The 17739-nt window shown below is 41.1% G+C and overlaps 1 protein-coding gene across 12 annotated transcripts in view; it reads right to left on the reverse strand.

Moving 5' to 3' along the window:
* The window catches only part of KCNJ16 (potassium voltage-gated channel subfamily J member 16), a 144244-nt gene that overhangs the window by 30333 nt on the left and 96172 nt on the right, over positions 1-17739 (reverse strand). The gene's annotated exons all lie outside the window — the stretch shown is intronic.

Genomic DNA, 17739 nt, shown 5'->3' on the forward strand with positions numbered 1-17739 from the left:
TTTCTTTTTTTTTCTTAATTTTTAATTAGAGTATAGTTGATTTACAATGTCATGTTAGTTTCTAGTGTGCAGCAAAGTGATTCAGTTATACATATACATATATCCACTCTTTTTCAGATCCTTTTCCCACATAGGTTATTACAGAATATTGAGTAGAGTTTCCTGTGCTATGCAGTAGGTCCTCATTAGCTATCTATTTTATATCTAGTGGTGCGTACATGTCAATCCCAAACTCCTAATTTATCCCCCCCCCACTTTTGCCTTTGGTATCCATAAGTTTGTTTTCTACATCTGTGACTCTATTTCTGTTTTGTAAAGAGTTTGCCAATTTCTGTGGTATAAACTGAAACCCTGGCTGATGTCCAGGTGCTGATGGGATGTACCAGAACGTGGAGGTGGTAAGGGGTGAACAGCTGGCTCCTGGGAGCTGACACAAGTCTGCTCCAGCACACCCCTGGGTCACAAACCATGTTTTAGGATTTGCTCAATATCCTGATTATTCTTCTCTGATTCTCCCTTTTAAAATGCGACATATCTTAATTCACAGTTATTGAGGTGTTGTTTGACCAACCCAGAATCTGTCCAGATTCCACTCAAAATTCCACTTCAAAGATCCAATTTCATCAAAATTCAACTTCGCAACTACTGGGAATGAGAGTAGGGAGGTGAAGAAAGACAAAGTCACCGAAAGGGCCTCTAGCTTCTAACATTTAGGTCAGGATAAAGAAAGCTGGTCTTTAGTGTCTGTACTGGAAAGAAAATTGGGCAAAGCTGATATATGTTAAATTATATATATATATATATATATATATATATATATATATATATCACTAAGCAATTCTTATATACCACGAAGTCTTAATTAAAGTTGTCATTTTTTTTAATGGAACGAAAAAGAAACTGGCTTCAAAACGGCTGGCTTGTTAAGAGGGATAGTGCAAAAAATGATTTAAAGTTTTAAACGTTTCCCTGTAATTCAGTAAGCCTTTGTGAAGTCCTTCTCGTGCATTAAGGAAACTCTATTAAAATTCAACTTAAAACTCTGCAAATGAATAAACTTCTTTTCATGGGTAGCCTTCTTCACTCTTGGATAGACTCTACTTTCTTTAAAGCCACGGGTATGTTTGTGATTGTTCTTTAGGGAATCCACGCTGCAGTTGTTACTTGTGAGTCATTTTTCCCCAACAGTGTAGTTTACACCCTTCTTCTACTCATACTGAATGCAACTAGTGGAGACAAACCATGTTAGCGCCCAATAGGGGTTACAAGAAAAATTAAAGTGTTTATTTGGCTTGAAGGCGGGATCTAGGATGGGGCAAAGTATGAGAGAGCTGGAGTGGTGAGAGCCACATCTGGTAAGTCAGGTTCAAGCATTCCAGTTATTCTCAGGCAGGATTAAAGGGCTTTGATCAGGAAGTAGGACAATCTGATTAGAATTTAAGAGCATGTGTTCTGGCAGCGGTGGTGAGAATGGATTGGCCAGACAACTAACAGGGAGGGAAGTGAGGACGATATTGCATAACCTGGGGGAATAAAGCAAAGGGAACAGATTCAAGAGGTACTTGGGAGTCTGAATCCACAAGAAGCAGAAATCCATCAGGGAGGGAGGGAGGGAAAAGGGAAAGGAGTTGCAGAGTAAAGGGAAGGGTGGGAAGAGTCGAGTATGATTCGAAGGGAAGGATGGGTATGGCTGTAATCAGGTCAACAGGTGGGATGGCGAGAAACTGGTGATTTTATTTCTTGGTTCAATAAGGGGATGGTGGGTACAGAGACAGGATCAGAGATTGAAAGAGAGTTGAAAACATTTGAAATAGTCAACCGTAGGGAAGTTAAAAACTATGTTACGTGGGCCTGCACTGAGGGCCCGTCCTTAGGAACGTTTCCTCAAGAATCTGACGGAAAACGCGTATTCTGTAAATGTGTTCCAGGTGCTCCTCTTAGGTCTTCCCACTTCCATGTAATGATCTGTGCCTCTAATTTTTAGTGAAACTCCCCAAAGAAAACCAATGCGTTTTGATTTAAGAATTTCAACAGGGTAACTCATTCCATTCGTGGTTTCCAGATTGACCACTAAAGGGCCTTTATGACAAAAACAGTGAACTTCCCACAAAGACTTGTTCCGAAAGCATTTGCTGGAGGGCTCCCCTCCGCCGGCCCCGCCCTCACACAAGCCCCTGACATCAGCACGGGCACAGGAGCGAGTAAGCGATTGATACGTCCTGGTGTGGAAGTCCAAGATTTACTCAGGGAACAAACCCCAGTGAAGTCATGTCTCGTTCAGGATTAAATGGCTAACTCGGATTCAGTGATCACATTAAGAAAAATGCATGTAAAAGGCCCAGGAATTTTTCCTTTGTTTGATTCACAAATTAAACTTGCACACGTCATGTCTGCAAAGCGAGCATTTCACCATGTCAGATGCTTTCTTTGACTGTAATAGGATGTAAGAGAAAATAAAGAACATGCTACTTTCTCCAGCTGGCTGGGTCATGTACCTTACCGCACCTCTGGAATTACACATTTTAAATGTAGATTGCTCGACACTCTAAACAGGCAAGTTTATATCCAAAAGCCTTAACCAAGTTACTAGCTCTAAACTGCTCAACCTGTAGAGGCCACTGAAAACGCTGAGGCCAAAACATAGTCCTGCCTAATCCCAAAGCATTCCAGGTCTGAGAGGCGTGGTTTTCGGTAGAGCAGAAAGTGTACATCAACTGAATTATGAAGACAATTGCCTTGATTCTCCATAGGATGTAATGCATATATTGTCAGATAGCCGTGTTTATCTGATACCTAATGTAATCTGAAAAACTAGCAAGTTACCAGCAATTTCCAAATCTTTGTTCCAAATATTCTCTGTTATCACATCAGACAAAAAGGATTGTTCCTTTGGAAATATGAACCACTATTTTGATGTTATAACCATAGCCATTACTTACTGAATATATACTACATACGTATTAGTACGGAGGACTTTGGTAACAGTTTTACAGAAGTTATTTGTTTTCATTCTTAAGCCACCCATAAAATAGGTACTTATGTCCCTAGCAATTTTTAAATAAGATTTAAATATACTGATAGACTATCTCAAAGTCTTGTTATGAAAGAAGGTATCGGCAGGATTAGAATTGAAACCTTCTAAAACCAAATACCACATACTTCTCAGTTAATAAAGGCAAAATAGACTTCTCAAAGAAACAGAGCCAATTTGAACTAATTACAGATGATGTCGTTCTCCAAAGAAAACAACCCCCCAAACCGGACTGTGTGCAGGAGACACAAGCAGTGAGGCCTTTTCTGCAATGACCTGGAAAGAGGACTGACTATGACAAATTCCGAATTGTCATCAATCTGAAACAGGTCAAAGGAGTCTTGACCCAAGTTTGAACCACTTCTAACAGTTCGTCTGGCTTTCAAAATTATTGGCACTCCACTGAAGGTCCAGTGGCCCTAAACGACTGTCTAAACTTGGGCAGGGCTCATTTTGCTCTTTAAAAGTTTCTATATAGACATCAAATAAATACTGCAGAAATGAAGACCGCCCAAATGAGAACAAGCTGGGGCTATCATTCAGAGTTCGCTCTAGCAGGGGAGTCCACCACCATCACTCGTGTTTGGCAGAGATTCAAAGAGGAGGCAGACGAGTGGGAAAGCATTACAGTTAAAAAGAAAAAAGGAAGGCTTCAGGTATGGTCTGATCCGAGGCTGGGGGCATGAGAAGCTGGAATCAGGTGTACTAGAAGTGGGCGTCTTCTGTGGTAAGGAGGCACATTTTGCCTTCCCTCGTTGGTTCGAAGTGAGAAGCAGGGGAAAAAAATTAGGGAAGTTGGAAGTCAAGGACCAATTCTTGATCATTTCGGGCCCATTGTTACAAAAATGTGTCTTCCAGGGCTATCTGCTATAGAGCTCGGGGCGGGGGGTCACAGTTGTATTGTTATATATGATCGTGGCCACCGTTCGTATATTCAACCTCTCAAAACAGTAGAACGTGGTGGTAAATGAAATGTGGGAAAACCACTTTACACAAATGTGCTTTTTGAAACGATAGCCTCCATCCAATACTTAAAATTGAATCATTCGTGGGAAAAAAACCCCAAATAAATTATTCAGACTCCCTTATTATATGAGCTAAAAAATGCATTCGATCACTCTTTTTTTTTTTTCAAAGCAGGTTGACTGTCTTAGAACTCTATCTATTAGCCAATATGTTAAAGCTGGGTTAATTTAATTATCATTGAATCTGATCTTGATGAAAACGATTGTAACAAATACTCAATAATAACAATTTGCTGGGGATAAATTGCATGGCCTTGCACTATAGATTGTTGAAAACAGCAGTTCCTGCCATCTCTCGAGACTGATCAAACTATAGCAAGTTGGATGCATCCTGTTCTTGGATATATGGCCTTTTGCCCAATATGACTCTTTGGACAGTCAAAAATTATTTTAAACTAGGCGGGGAGAGTGGGTAATAAATTTCAGCCTTGTCAGACCTACCAATTCAAACTGGTTTTAGTCACAAAAAGGAGGGTCCAAGTATTTGACCATTTTCCCTACCTTTTCTGCTGGCTATATTTCTCTGACTCATCACCTTACAGGCACCATAAAGCACCATGTGGATGGGTGCAGTCAGTTAAATATTTTGCCAGCCCTTTCTTTCAATCTAGATGGTGTCTGTGTATACAGTACATACTTTCACTAATTATTAGAAGCTTACGTTCTTTCAACTTCTGCAACTTTCTCCAATTCACAGATGCAACACTGAGTATTTATTTGTGATGCAGACCACATTTTAGACCTTTTGGTGTTATATAACACCTGATTTCCTAGCCCATAAATGAGGTTCTGCTTAAACAGGATAAGTAACCTAAATTCGCCTAAATTAAAACTCCTCCCCCCATCCCAGGCCATCACAGTACTTGACTTATTTATGTTATTCACTGTGTAGTCGATGCACCCAAGAGTCCCAAATTAAATATTACATGAGAGGGTAAAATAAGGGGAAAGTGACTCTTCACAGAGTACGGGATCCAGGATGATTCAAGGGAACAGGCAAACATCAAGCAAAGCAGCCCTCCCTGGAGAATAGCAGGAAAGTAAAGACCTACACGGGGCCAAAGCAAAGTACTAGACGTGCAACCAGTAGAAGAGAGGAAATCAGAGCATCGGAAGGAGTGTGTGTGTGTGTGTGTGTGTGTGTGTGTGTGTGTGTGTGTGTGTGAACTGGGAGACAGGGTGAGGGACAGAGTAGAAGGAAAACCCAAAATAAATGCGGCCTGTTTTGAACTTGTTTGTAATTTATCCCATCAGGGAGCAAATCTTATTATATATCATTCCTCAACCTAACTTTTGATTATTTGCCCCAAAGACATATATGCTGTTCCTTGCCCACCCGTCCCCGCCCCCGGCCTTTTTACTACGTTCAAGGTGGTTACTATGAGACAGGCTGGGACCTGGGACGCTCTGCTGCAGGGCTTGCACCTGGACAGACGTCTCCTTGAGCAACAAGCTACAAAGGAATTATGAGGGACTAAAAATAACTGCGTGCATGCGCAGTCGGGGCAAATTATGGCCAGTAAGATACAAAAAGGCCAAAAACGCAACTGTCACCTCTCCCCTTGTGAGGTGTCGGGAGCAAAAGCACGGTGCCACGCGGGACCCCTGCACGCAGCACCGTGAAGCGGGTGGGCAGACCTCCTCAGCCAACCACTCCAGCCCCGACACACTGCCCCGCCTCCACCCTTACCCCGTTTAAGCTCAACCCCCCACCCCCCGCGGGGGGACGGAGCAAGGTTACGCATTACTTGCTTTCGCCCCCTCCTGCTGCAGCACAAGTCCCCTTAAAGCCTTGTCTGAATCCCTCATTGGGCCTCTTACCAATTTCTACTGATTAAAGAGTCCAAGAGGTCGGTAACAAAGAGGCTATTCGCACATTTATGATTTACAAGACATAATGCCAGTCCATAGGAAGTTAGTAAGCTGTTTAGAGGACTAGCTATAGCAAACAGGAGATCACTGCTATTGTATTTTTATTTCAGTTATGTTTCGACTAACAGTCAAATGAGTGGGAAACGGTCCTGGCTGATGGTTGATGAGCAGAAAACGGAATAGAAACCAGGATGAATTCAAAGGAGGGTGTGCTCCTTGTTGCTTGATTTCATCTGGAAAAGCGTCATGTAAAAGGCGGATTTGGCTCTAACATTGAGACACCTGCTTAGATAGGTGACTTAAGTGGGAGAGGACTTACATACTTCAGAAGGGAGGAAAGGACGCAGCATTGGTGTAAAGTGAGAGAGAGAAATGGTGGCAGAGAGGGCCAAGCCCCAAATGGCAAAACTTTGACCTGCCTGGCTGAGGACTTGGAGTCTTTTTTCCGTAGCCATAATCTGCTAAACAATATTTCTGAACAAGGTTTTGGTTACGTTTTTGGCCATCGAGGCAAACGAAATGGATCACACTTCCATTTTTCAGATTCTCTGTTTGACAAATTTAGCAAAATTACACGGTCCTTTATACATTTCCTGGTCACTTAGGTAGATAAATCATAGATTGTTGAAGAGAGACTATAGAATTTGATCATTCACAACGGCAGCTCTGGGCTTTTAAGTACCTTTAACATATGAATATGATAAACGAACCCAATGAATTCAACTCAGTCTGTAAGTAGCAATATTAGCCTAAATTAGGTCCATAATTTAGCCCAGAAAAGAAAAGTACCTGGGAAAATAAACTCCAAGGGTTTCTACTGACCTCAGTTACCCATATAATGTGTCGATTTTATCCAGCCAAAGTGTAACAAAGATGATCTGTTTTCTACTAGCTAAAGGTCTGTGAGAAGGCACACAGTGTTTTGCGTAGACTTTCCCCCTTATCTTAGAGCTTTCAAGCCTGTAGCATTTTCTTTCAAGGGAAAAACAAAAACCTCAGAACAATTACCCCATTCAATTATAAAATCACTGCCATCAGCCTTTCTACCACTGACCCTTTGGACAGAAGCAGAAACAGCAGGTTCTGCCTAGATCGAGTTGCCCTGTTTTACCAGCACAAATACTTTGGCAGGAAGATAAGTATGTGATTAAATTCAAGGTGGAGCCTAAAAAAATAAATGTTTGAGCAAATGATTGAACAGCTTTCTTGCTGTGCAAAGAGGCAGCTGAGGCTGGACAGAAGTAGACACCACCAGTCCCAGTCAGATCTCTTTGCTTAAAGCCCCGGGACATTAGGACTAGACCTCGGGCGATGGACGCAGTTATTGCGAGGGTTATGGAGTGTTAGCCTTTATTGTGAGTGTGATGTGACTAGAGATTCTAAACAGCGTTAGTCAGAGCTGTGTGTTCTCTGTAAACACTGAAGTAACTAGCTTTTAATTTTTTACCTACATATAGATTTGGTAAACAGATATGATAACCTTCTGAAAAAAGAATGTTACACATGGTGGTAAGTCTTGTTTATAGCTCAGTATTTTCCCTTCTTCCTAGCCAAGTAAGTTTATTTATTAGTGTGCCCTCCGGTTGTAGACTACCACAGTTACGGGAACCCTGCAGTTTTATTTTACACTTTAGTAACATAAGGTGGTTTTTTTTTTTTTTTTCCCTCATTGTCTCCTCCAAGTCAAGAATCCCACCTTTGGGAACTACTGGAGCAAATAAACAAAAAAAACCCGTGGCTTACGTGGCTGTTTCTCTTCAGACTTCAGGAATCTGGGCAGACGGAGTGTTGAATGAAAGCAGGCATACTAAGGTTCTCGTTCCTGGCAGTTAAAATTCACGTACAAATTATGCAAGGCTCTTAATTTGATCTAAAAACAAAAACTTAGGTGGTCAACTCACGTGGCTTAAATCACCCAATTCCTGTCATAGAACACTTCCCACACCCCCTCCCTAAAGAGCCAAATAAATAAGGATAGTAGGACCCCAAGCTTATAGCACGGTGCCTGGCACACAGTAGGACTTTAACAAGTGTTCTCTACTGTTGTAGGTCCAAGAAGAGGGCAAGCAGAGGAATCAGAAGGAGAAATTGGCTCGATTTGCTTGTTCCTATCTCTACACTCCATGGAGCCACAGAAGACCAACTTTCAAACGTTTTGATGGACACAAGGCTAAAAAAATTTCTTCATTGAGTTTTCAAATTGAATTTATAGGTTATTTTAAACTGAAGACTTAACTTACTAAGCCATATTAAGACCTATAAATTTTAAGTAATTCAAGACATGGAACTAAAATTGGCCATCGGGCAAAGCTATTATGACTCAAATGCCAGAATCCCGTGAACAAACAACAAATAAAATGCTGGTGACGAAGACAGAGGTCATGCCCCCTCCGTGAACTTTTATTAAAGTTCCTAGTAGAAAAAGACAACAACACCTGACTTCATTTGATTTCTTTTCAATGGCAGCCACTAATTACTTTGAATATAGCCAAAAAGGACCATCCCATTTACCTATAAGTTAGATATTGTCCTCTCTTCCAGGTTTAGAAAAAAATGCAGCATCCAAAAAAGAAGTGTCACTTCACTTCTGTTCTCATGGTGGACCAAATTCATTACATGAGTTAGAATTAACCCTTTTAATGAAATTCACTCCTCTGGGAAGGTCAACATTTCTAAAGCGTTTGTCTGCTGTGTATTCGCTGTTTCACATTCTTGCCGCCCAAAACTCTATCACTGACCCAATTTAAAGAGAAACAGAAGTTTGATAGTGGTGAAGTGCCTTGGCCTATACATTCCCCCGGTTTGCAAACTTGAATGTGGATCCGAATCACCTGGAAGGTTTGTCAGATACACTGGACTCTAACCCCACAGCTGCCGATTCCATAGGTCTGAGATGGAGCCTGAGAATTTGCATTTTTTACAAGTTCCCAGTTGATTCTAATGCTTCTAAGGCCGGGACACACTTTGAGAACCTCTAGCCTAAATCACATAGGGCATAAGGGGCACAGTCTAGATTAAAACCCATGTCTGTCTGATTCTACAATACAAACCGATTGCACGCTAAGAAATCACTTGTTACCCTCTACTGCAGAGATGGAAGAGAAAAGGAGGGTCTGTAGGATTTGCACGCTTTTTGAAAGAGGAATGGATCTGGAGTCGAAACCCTGGAGTTTGAGGTCTCCTGGGTGCCATGTATGGCTTCACTGACCTGAGCCTAAGCATTCCCATCACTATAGTGAGAATTCTACTGCTTTACTCTCACCTCTCACTCACCTCACAGAGTCCTTCTGAAGATAAGATGTGATCACTGTTGTAAAAGCATTTTCTAAGCTTTGAAGTGCTACCCACTAATGTTTGTTATTTTCATTAGGAATCAAATCAGAAAAAGAGTAAAACAAGAAAAACAAAAATATGTGAGTGAAGGATCTGGTCTTTAGTTTAAAAGCTGAGACTACGCAAAAGGAAATGCCAAGCACAACAAAGAAGTTTATTAGAACCTTCGGGAATTCAGGGATCTTTAACATGAACGCACTAACAGTCTTAAGGGTAGGGCAACTACCAAATTTTTCCAACAGTTTTTGTTTTCAACTTAAGAAGTAAACATCCTATTTCTTCAAGAGACATTTTTATGATGAATCCTGGAAAACGATTAATAAATAATGATTTTCATGTAATTATTTTTAAATAGTAAAAATGTAATGCTAACAGCTTTCTTTGGAAGTATAGTTTTTTTTTTTTCTTTCAGAGAATACTGAAAATATTTCACTATTAAAAATACAATTTCATTATATGCTGATCACTGGCTTTGTTGGATGCTTTCTCAAAATATAAATTTGACTTCATTTGTAATAAATGGCGGAACCAATGAAATACAGGATTTGCTATGCCATAAATAGTTAACACAGGTGACTTCATGTCACTCACTGTTATTCTTAATTAATTTTAATGCAAGAGTGAAAACTAAGGCTGCTTCTACTTTCTCCATGAAAACTTCCATTGTAAATATTTGCATATCACGAGCAGTAGCTTCTAACTAATGAAGTTAATATTCACTGGCACAAAGAAGGGGTCTATTTTATACTGAATTAAGTAAAGGGAGACTTTCTACTCTAAACTAAGAACTCTGTCAAGGCCCATTGGGCTCTACTTTTATCATATTTTTCCCCTCAAACAAATGGCTTGTTTGGTATTAGTTCAATACTTGGTATTGAAGCCGACAGATTTCCATATGTCATCAGGACCATAAAGAACGATTGTATTTTCCCCCATCAATGAATTATTACTTTCCTTAGATTGGCTATTATATTTGCTTTATGAAGTGAAGTCCTTATCGATTTACGGTGTCAAAATTCTGTTTGTGTTGATTAACTTTTTTTTTTTTAATATTTTACTATTTGAATCAACTCCCCTCCCCTTCCCTTTTTGTATCTTCTCTGCTGTTTTCTTTTTTATTTTATTTTATTTTATTTATTTTTGGCTGCGTTGGGTCTTCGCCGCTGCGTGCAGGCTTTCTCTCGTTGCAGGGAGCGGGGGCTACTCTTCATTGCAGTGCGTGGGCCTCCCATTGCGGCGGCCTCCCTTGTTGTGGAGCACAGGCTCCAGGCACACGGGCCCCGACAGCTGCGGCACGTGGGCTCAGTAGCTGTGGCTCGTGGGCTCTAGAGAGCAGGCTCAGTAGTTGTGGCGCACGGGCTTAGCTGCTCCGCGGCATGCGGGATCCCCCCAGACCAGGGCTCGAACCCGTGTCCCCTGCATCGGCAGGCGGACTCCCAACCACCGCGCCAGCAGGGAAGCCCCGATTAACTTTTTTGTGTGTTTATTAACTCTTGATGGAAATGACAGATGCTTGCGCTGGTGCAGCTGGGGTTCTGCCTGTTAAATAGAGCACAGATATCTTCTTTTCTGTTTCTGATTTGCTTGTTTTTTATTCTTTAAATGCCTTTGATAGAGAAAGCACAACTTAATGTTTGGCGTGCAAAACAGAATACTTCAAAGAAACCAGTAACCAGAGAGCAGAGAGCAGGGCTCAGGGGGAAGGGTTTGATTCTATTTTATCATTTCAATGCCTGAGCATTCCTCAGGCTTTCACTCTGAGTTGCGTACAAAGGTTTCTTGAATGTTAGGTGTATGACCCAGATTATGTGTCAATATAATTTAGCATTACTAACAATCACACAGATATGAATTTATGGGGAACTGAGGTTCTTTAGAGGGCGTGGGTTAATGCTTTAAAACACTTATTATAGAGAAAGGCTGCCTGGTCCAAAATCAGCTATGCCACTTACTAGCTGTGTGACCTTGGGAACATTTCATGGCCTCTCTGTGCTCCTGTTTCCTTATCTGTAAAAATAAAGTTTCTCGTGCGGGCGGAAGGAGGAATACTTGTAATGCACTTAGAACAATGCACAGCATGTAGTTAGCACCCTGTGTTTGTTAAATAAAAACCAGGCAGTAAATTGAAAACGTTATTTCTGCCGTGAAATGACACATGCTCCTTTGTTTTTGGCAAGTGAAACATCCCATAAGTTTCTCCATGTAGTCTCGTATCATTCAGGGAAGATTCAGCAGAAATACCTTCTTTCCATGACTTTGGTAACAGGACGTTTGGGATATGGACACAAACCCTTCACAGAACGGATGAGGCCACCTATCCTTGTGACACCATCTTTGTGATACAGAGAAAACATGATGTCTTTGAAATATACCAAATCTACCCTATTAGACAGCAGCAAAGAAAGAGAAACTGAGGCAGATTAAGCTGTTAGTCAAACATAATCTAATAAGGAAATAGAGAAAATTTATACAAGATGGTGTTGATAAAGAAGCAGCTTTCGTAATATCGTCTTGGCATAGCATTTTGAAGCTATTTCCTATCTTCATTGCTTTTTTCTACATTTTTCATTGTCAAGGAATTTTGCTACCGGTCAAGAAATTTCTTCATCTATCTCTGGGTTTCTTTCCTCAGGTTAAAAGACGGGTAAGTTATACTTAAGCAAAACAAACATCGTCTCTGTGGAAAAAACGGTTGGTGACTTAAATAAGCATACATAATTACGCAAACCAAAAGATCTGGGTTAGTGTAGAGATTTGGTTGCTATCCGTTCAGCACCACCACTCGCCCGAGTGAACTAAGATAAAGACGAGGGTATCTCAGGGAATATACATTTATTAAAATATCTAGAACACATTTCGTCTCCAGTTTTCACTTTTTCTAAGTAGAGGTAATCTAATGTCAGAAAGCCAAAATGAGACTCTGCGAGGCCATTAAAAACGTAACGCTTCCAAAGCTTGTTCATGTGTATTGTTCTCTCTCTGTGCTTGTGTCCCACCACACCAAGTAGTTCTATTATAACACACATCGGACTGGATGAAGACTCTCTCCCACCATACAGTTAGCTCTTTGGAGACAGGAACTGTGTTTCAATCATTTGTTTTATATTCTGAATGGCAGGCGTCAGGGGTGGTAGGTTTGGATCGTATCAGTTTAGCTAAACTGGGACTACACGTTCCAGAATTCCATTTCCTTCATAGTTCCAGGTTAGCCTGGGCCATGGGAGACATTCTGCACGACATCTGTAAGACGGAAGTAAACCAACAGCTGTATTCTCTTTACACCGGAAGGTCGGCACAGGGCACGAGGCACTGTGGGACTTCACACAGGTTGGCACGGCTAACGTGTTGGCACAGAGCAGCAGGTGAGCCCGTGGTTCCTACTGGGTTTCTTCCTTCAGCTTCTGCGGCTCCTGGGTTACATGGCGGGGGGCAGCCTCTTCCCCTCTGGACACCCCCATGATCTCACTGGAAGCTCAAAGGCTGTGAGAGATGAACGTGAGCTTCATTTCATCCTGGTGGCTTCCGGCTAATCTTTGCCGGTTCTCACCTGCTGTCCTCCTTTACCTCACGTCCACCTGTGCTGCCCGCTGCCTGCCTTGCAGCTTCTGGCTGCAGCACCAGAGGTGTCACCCATTATATAAGGTCAAATAGTATCATAAGTCACATATATACACATATAAATACCTAATAGGGTTGGTTACCAGGGTTTGATTAGAAAAGCAGAGCCACTAGAGGAATGTGTGTATATATATATATATATTTTTTTCTCCTATATATATAATATAGGTTTATTTTTATAGATAGTATATGTATTTATTTATATATATAAATATGCACACACTTAATATATACATACACTTTTAAGTATTTGTTGAAGGAATGTAGAAATAAATGATGGGAATATTTTTATTTTATAGATGAGGAAACTGACAAGGGAGAACTACTTACTGTCCAATAAGAATAAATATATAACGATCCTAAGACTGAAGGTAACTGACTTTGAGCCCAGTGTTCTTTCCACCACCATGATGCCCCGTTTAGTCTATCTAGTCATCCCTTGGTATACAGAGGAGCTGTGTCTTTACAGGTGAATCCCTGATCCCATCTCAAGCGGTCCATTCAGGTGTGAGAAAAACTATTCTGACCACGTGCTCCCTAAATAGAGTGGCACCAAGTTAATATCCACGCAGTTTAGGACAATAAAGCATGGCGAATGGACAGCTTGGGAAGAAAACAGAGCCCTGATGAGCAATCATTAAGTTATTTGCGTTAGAAAGAGTTCTTGGGAAAAGCCCACCTTGCATGAGAATCAAGGAGTCCTCTGTAAAGCAGAAAAACACCAGGGATTAGCTTCTTCTGCCTCTTCTCTGTTCTCTACACTTTCTATTAAATCCTTCTCCTTTCCCAGCATCAGTCACAGGTCATGAATGGGCAAATAGTTCAGTCTTAGAACTAGCGTTGCGTGTGATTTGGGGGAGAAGGGTAAACCCTACAAAAAGCCTTCCCAGGTGACGTACTGCTAGGTCACACCACTTCTTTAGCCCAGGTGCCACCACCCTGACTCAGTCCTTACACCAGCACCCTAGACTCCAGCCACACTGAACTTCTCACATTTTCCCAAACATGTTCGGTTCTTTGTAGATCAGGCAGACATTCCTTTTCTCTTCAAGCTGAAACACAGTGTTACCTCCACGGTAAAGCTTCCCTCAACTTCCCAGCAAAGTTGACTTTTCTGCCCATGTCCTTTTTGGATAGGCTTTATCTTTCCCATTGGCAAGGAACTGATGGAGTTATCTTTATATACCCTAGTGCCCAGTGCCATGAGTACTGTGCACATACTTAGAAGAACAGAGATGCCATTTGTTCAAGTCGTGAAACCAAAGTGTAAAAGATGACACGACATGCTGTCTCCTGAGTGGCGATGTGATTACTGAACGCTATTATTTTGATGCCAGAAATAACCAGGTCCACGATATAGTTATCATGGTATTACTTTATGCACGATGAATACAGCCACTTTTTTCCCACACACAATTCCATGCACAACTGGAGAAACAGTGTCCCTCCTTTATGCCAGTAAAGAACAGGAATGAGGTGACACAAATGTTCAGGAAAAGCACACACAAAATATTCTGCCTACAGTAATATAAGGCATGGAAACACGGTCCTGACTCCTGTTGTGAGCATAAATCACAGTATATTTTACTTCCGTTAGGTTTTGTTTGGGTCTGCTTGTTCATGATTTTGCTTCGTTCAGTTTTGTTTCTCTGAATGTTTCTTTAGCTTTTAAACTCCTGGTGTAAATGGCGTAATCTTATCTCCAACTCAATACTGTTATCTGGTACAGCTAAATAAAAATTTAGTCTTAAGGAAATGAAACCGCCTTCCATTCCCACAAAGCCTAAATTTAAATATGTGTAACTCATAAGTCTTAATTTGCTCGAATTAGCCACACTGCTTTCTCCTTGAGTGTTCTCTAACCACCCACAAGTTGACTCAATGCTGACCTGAAGCAAAGGAGCAAGCTTCTGGATGTGACAATCCTGGTACATAGCTCACAGCCTCTAAGACTCTGGCACCTTCTCAAATGTCAGTTGCAAGTCCAGGGAAGGATTTTATCATGCCATCTATAAACAGAACTCAACAGTACATGACAAGAACACTAAAAGGTCAGTTAATAACCTCACGGTTCATCAGGAAGGCTGGGTGCATCTTTCAGGTAAGTGCAAGTTGGTGAGTCTTATGAAGCTCTCGCTCAGCAGACTCAAGGCAGTGGCTCCCACACAGAAGAGCCCTGGGTCAGAGATCTACTAACACTTCTGTGGTCCAGCCCTTAGGCCAGGTGCCTTGTTTCCTGAGGCTGCTTTGGCTTATTTTCCCAAAGTAGAGACAGCATGTCCTGAATGGCTATTGTTGGGGACGGTCTCACATGAGATAAGTACATAGCTGTGAGAAGATTGCCAAGTCTGTGGGTGAGTAGCTATTTGGGAGGGGTGGATGTGGGCAGAGCCCCTTAACTAATCAAGTACTAACCTATCCCATGTATTTAACAAAAATCCTCCTTTAACAGCGCTTCTCAAAACTGTGCATTAAAAAAATCTGAAAAAACAAAAGAGAAATGAGTACATTACTGTTATCCCTACCCCAAATCCTAGGAGATCTGAGAATATGACACATTGGACTGAGCCCAAGCTCGAAATATTCCAGTCTTATGAGTTTTCTTTAAAATATATACTGCATTACAAAAATAATTACTTAACCTGCTTATCACTTAAATGATTTAGTTCATCTATTCTCCACCCAAACTGTTGAGCTAAATTAACGCTTCAAAAAGATACACCATGTTTACCTTGTGGCTTCTCAAAGCTCCTGGCATGTTGCTACTACTGTGAACATAGTCATTGGGGGGCAGGCCTCATACATATGAAAAATAAACTACACATACTCAGCCATAAAAAAGAAAGAAAACATGCCATTCGTAGCAATATGAATGGGCCTAGAGATTATCATACTAAGTGAAGTCAGAAAGAGAAAGACAAACACCATGTGATACCACTTATACGTGGAATCTAATTTTAAAAATGACATAAATGAACTTATTTACAAAATAGAAACAGACTTATAGATATAAAAAACAGACTTATGGTTACCAAAGGGGAAATGTAGGGGGGAGGGATAAGTCAGGAGCCTGGGATTAACATACACACACTACTATAAATAACCAACAAGGACCCCCTGTATAGCACAGGGAACTCTACTCAATATACTGTGACAACCTATATGAGAAAAGAATCTGAAAAAGAATGAATACATGTGTATGTATGACTGAATAACTTGCTGCACGCCTGAAGCTAACACAACGTTGTAAATCAACTATACGCCAATAAAATTTTTTAAAAAAGAAAAAATATAAACTACACAAAAATCTAGGAGAGAATATATAGTAGCTGAAATATATGGTATGGAAAGTGAAGCTAAGAGACAATGCCATTAGAAGGCTGGACTGTGGTGTCTTTTTCTTTGCCTGAATTAAAAGAAATCATTTTCTCTCTGTCCAGTTTGCCTTATTAAACAATTGTAGCACTGAAAATGCTGTATTAAATTACTGGATGCGTCTATACAAAAACGACGGTATTTTTAGGCATCTCCATCTTATGGAATCTTAAGTGTATATAATGAGTAAAATATAGTTAATTTCTTTTACAGAAACTGAAGCTTCAAGCTTAGAATGTCTAATAATGGTATGGCAAAATACAATCATAGTGAAGACGCCCTGTGTTCCTGGGGTGGGTTATTTTACGTATCAGTCTGTCCAGGCCGTGGTGCCCGGTTGTTTGGTCAAACACCATTCTGGATGTTGTTGTGAAGATGTTTGTTAGATGTGATGAACATTTATGATCTGTAGACTTTTTTTTTTTTTTTTTTTTTTTTTTTTGGCGGTACGCGGGCCTCTCACTGCTGTGGCCGCTCCCGTTGCGGAGCAAGAGGCTCCAGATGCGCAGGCTCAGCGGCCATGGCTCACGGGCCCAGCCGCTCCGCGGCATGTGGGATCTTCCCGGACCGGGGCACGAACCGGTGTCCCCTGCATCGGCAGGCGGACTCTCAACCACTGCGCCACCAGGGAAGCCCCAGATCTGTAGATTTTAAGTAAAGTATTGATAGATGACCCTCCCTAGTGAGTGTGGGCCTCATCCAACAGGTGAAGGGATTATGAGCAAAGACTGAAGTTTCCCAAAGGAGCTAGAAGCAGCAGCTCTGCCTCAAGGCTGCAGCATACCTGAGTTTCCTGCCTACTGGCCTACCCTGCAAATTTTGCACATTTTGGACGCAAGACTGCAATATTAACTCTTAATTTCCAGATTGCCAGCCTACCCTACAGATTTCAGACTTGCCAGCCCTCACAAACATATGACCCATTCCTCATATTAAATCTCTTCCTACCTCTCCTTCTCTCTATATACATGTATCCTATTGGTTCTATTTCTCTGGATAACCCTGATACAGTTACCAAACTACAGGGGAAAGAAAACAATAATTCTAAGGGAACTGTCAGAGAAAGCTTCTGGCAAGGAAAAATCTCGTAAAAGAGCTCACAGTAAAAACAATATTTCAGTGCCTGAAAGTTCTGAATTCCAAAAGCATACCCAGGACAAGGGCAACATGCCACAGATTTATCTATCACCTTATTGCCTTCGTGAAAAAAAGCTCAATTCGTTGGTGTGCTTGTCATATCTCTTGTTATCATGGTACTAGGTCACTGAATTGCCCTTAATTATTTACAGATCCGCCTTTTTCTGCCAGACCGAGGGCAAGGACCAGGTCTTTGTTATCTTGGTACCAGACCCAATAAATGATTATTGATTGCATTGGAACATGGTTCTAATTTAAAATGGAGTATAATGAAAAATGAAAATTCATTGTGATGAAATATGTTTTTGTCATGTGTGCTGGAACATACTTTTTTCTTTAAAAAAAGAA

This window comes from Monodon monoceros, unplaced genomic scaffold, assembly GCF_005190385.1.
Source record: "Monodon monoceros isolate NGI ecotype Baffin Bay Population unplaced genomic scaffold, NGI_Narwhal_1 Super_Scaffold_9, whole genome shotgun sequence".
NCBI classification, from domain to species: domain Eukaryota; kingdom Metazoa; phylum Chordata; class Mammalia; order Artiodactyla; family Monodontidae; genus Monodon; species Monodon monoceros.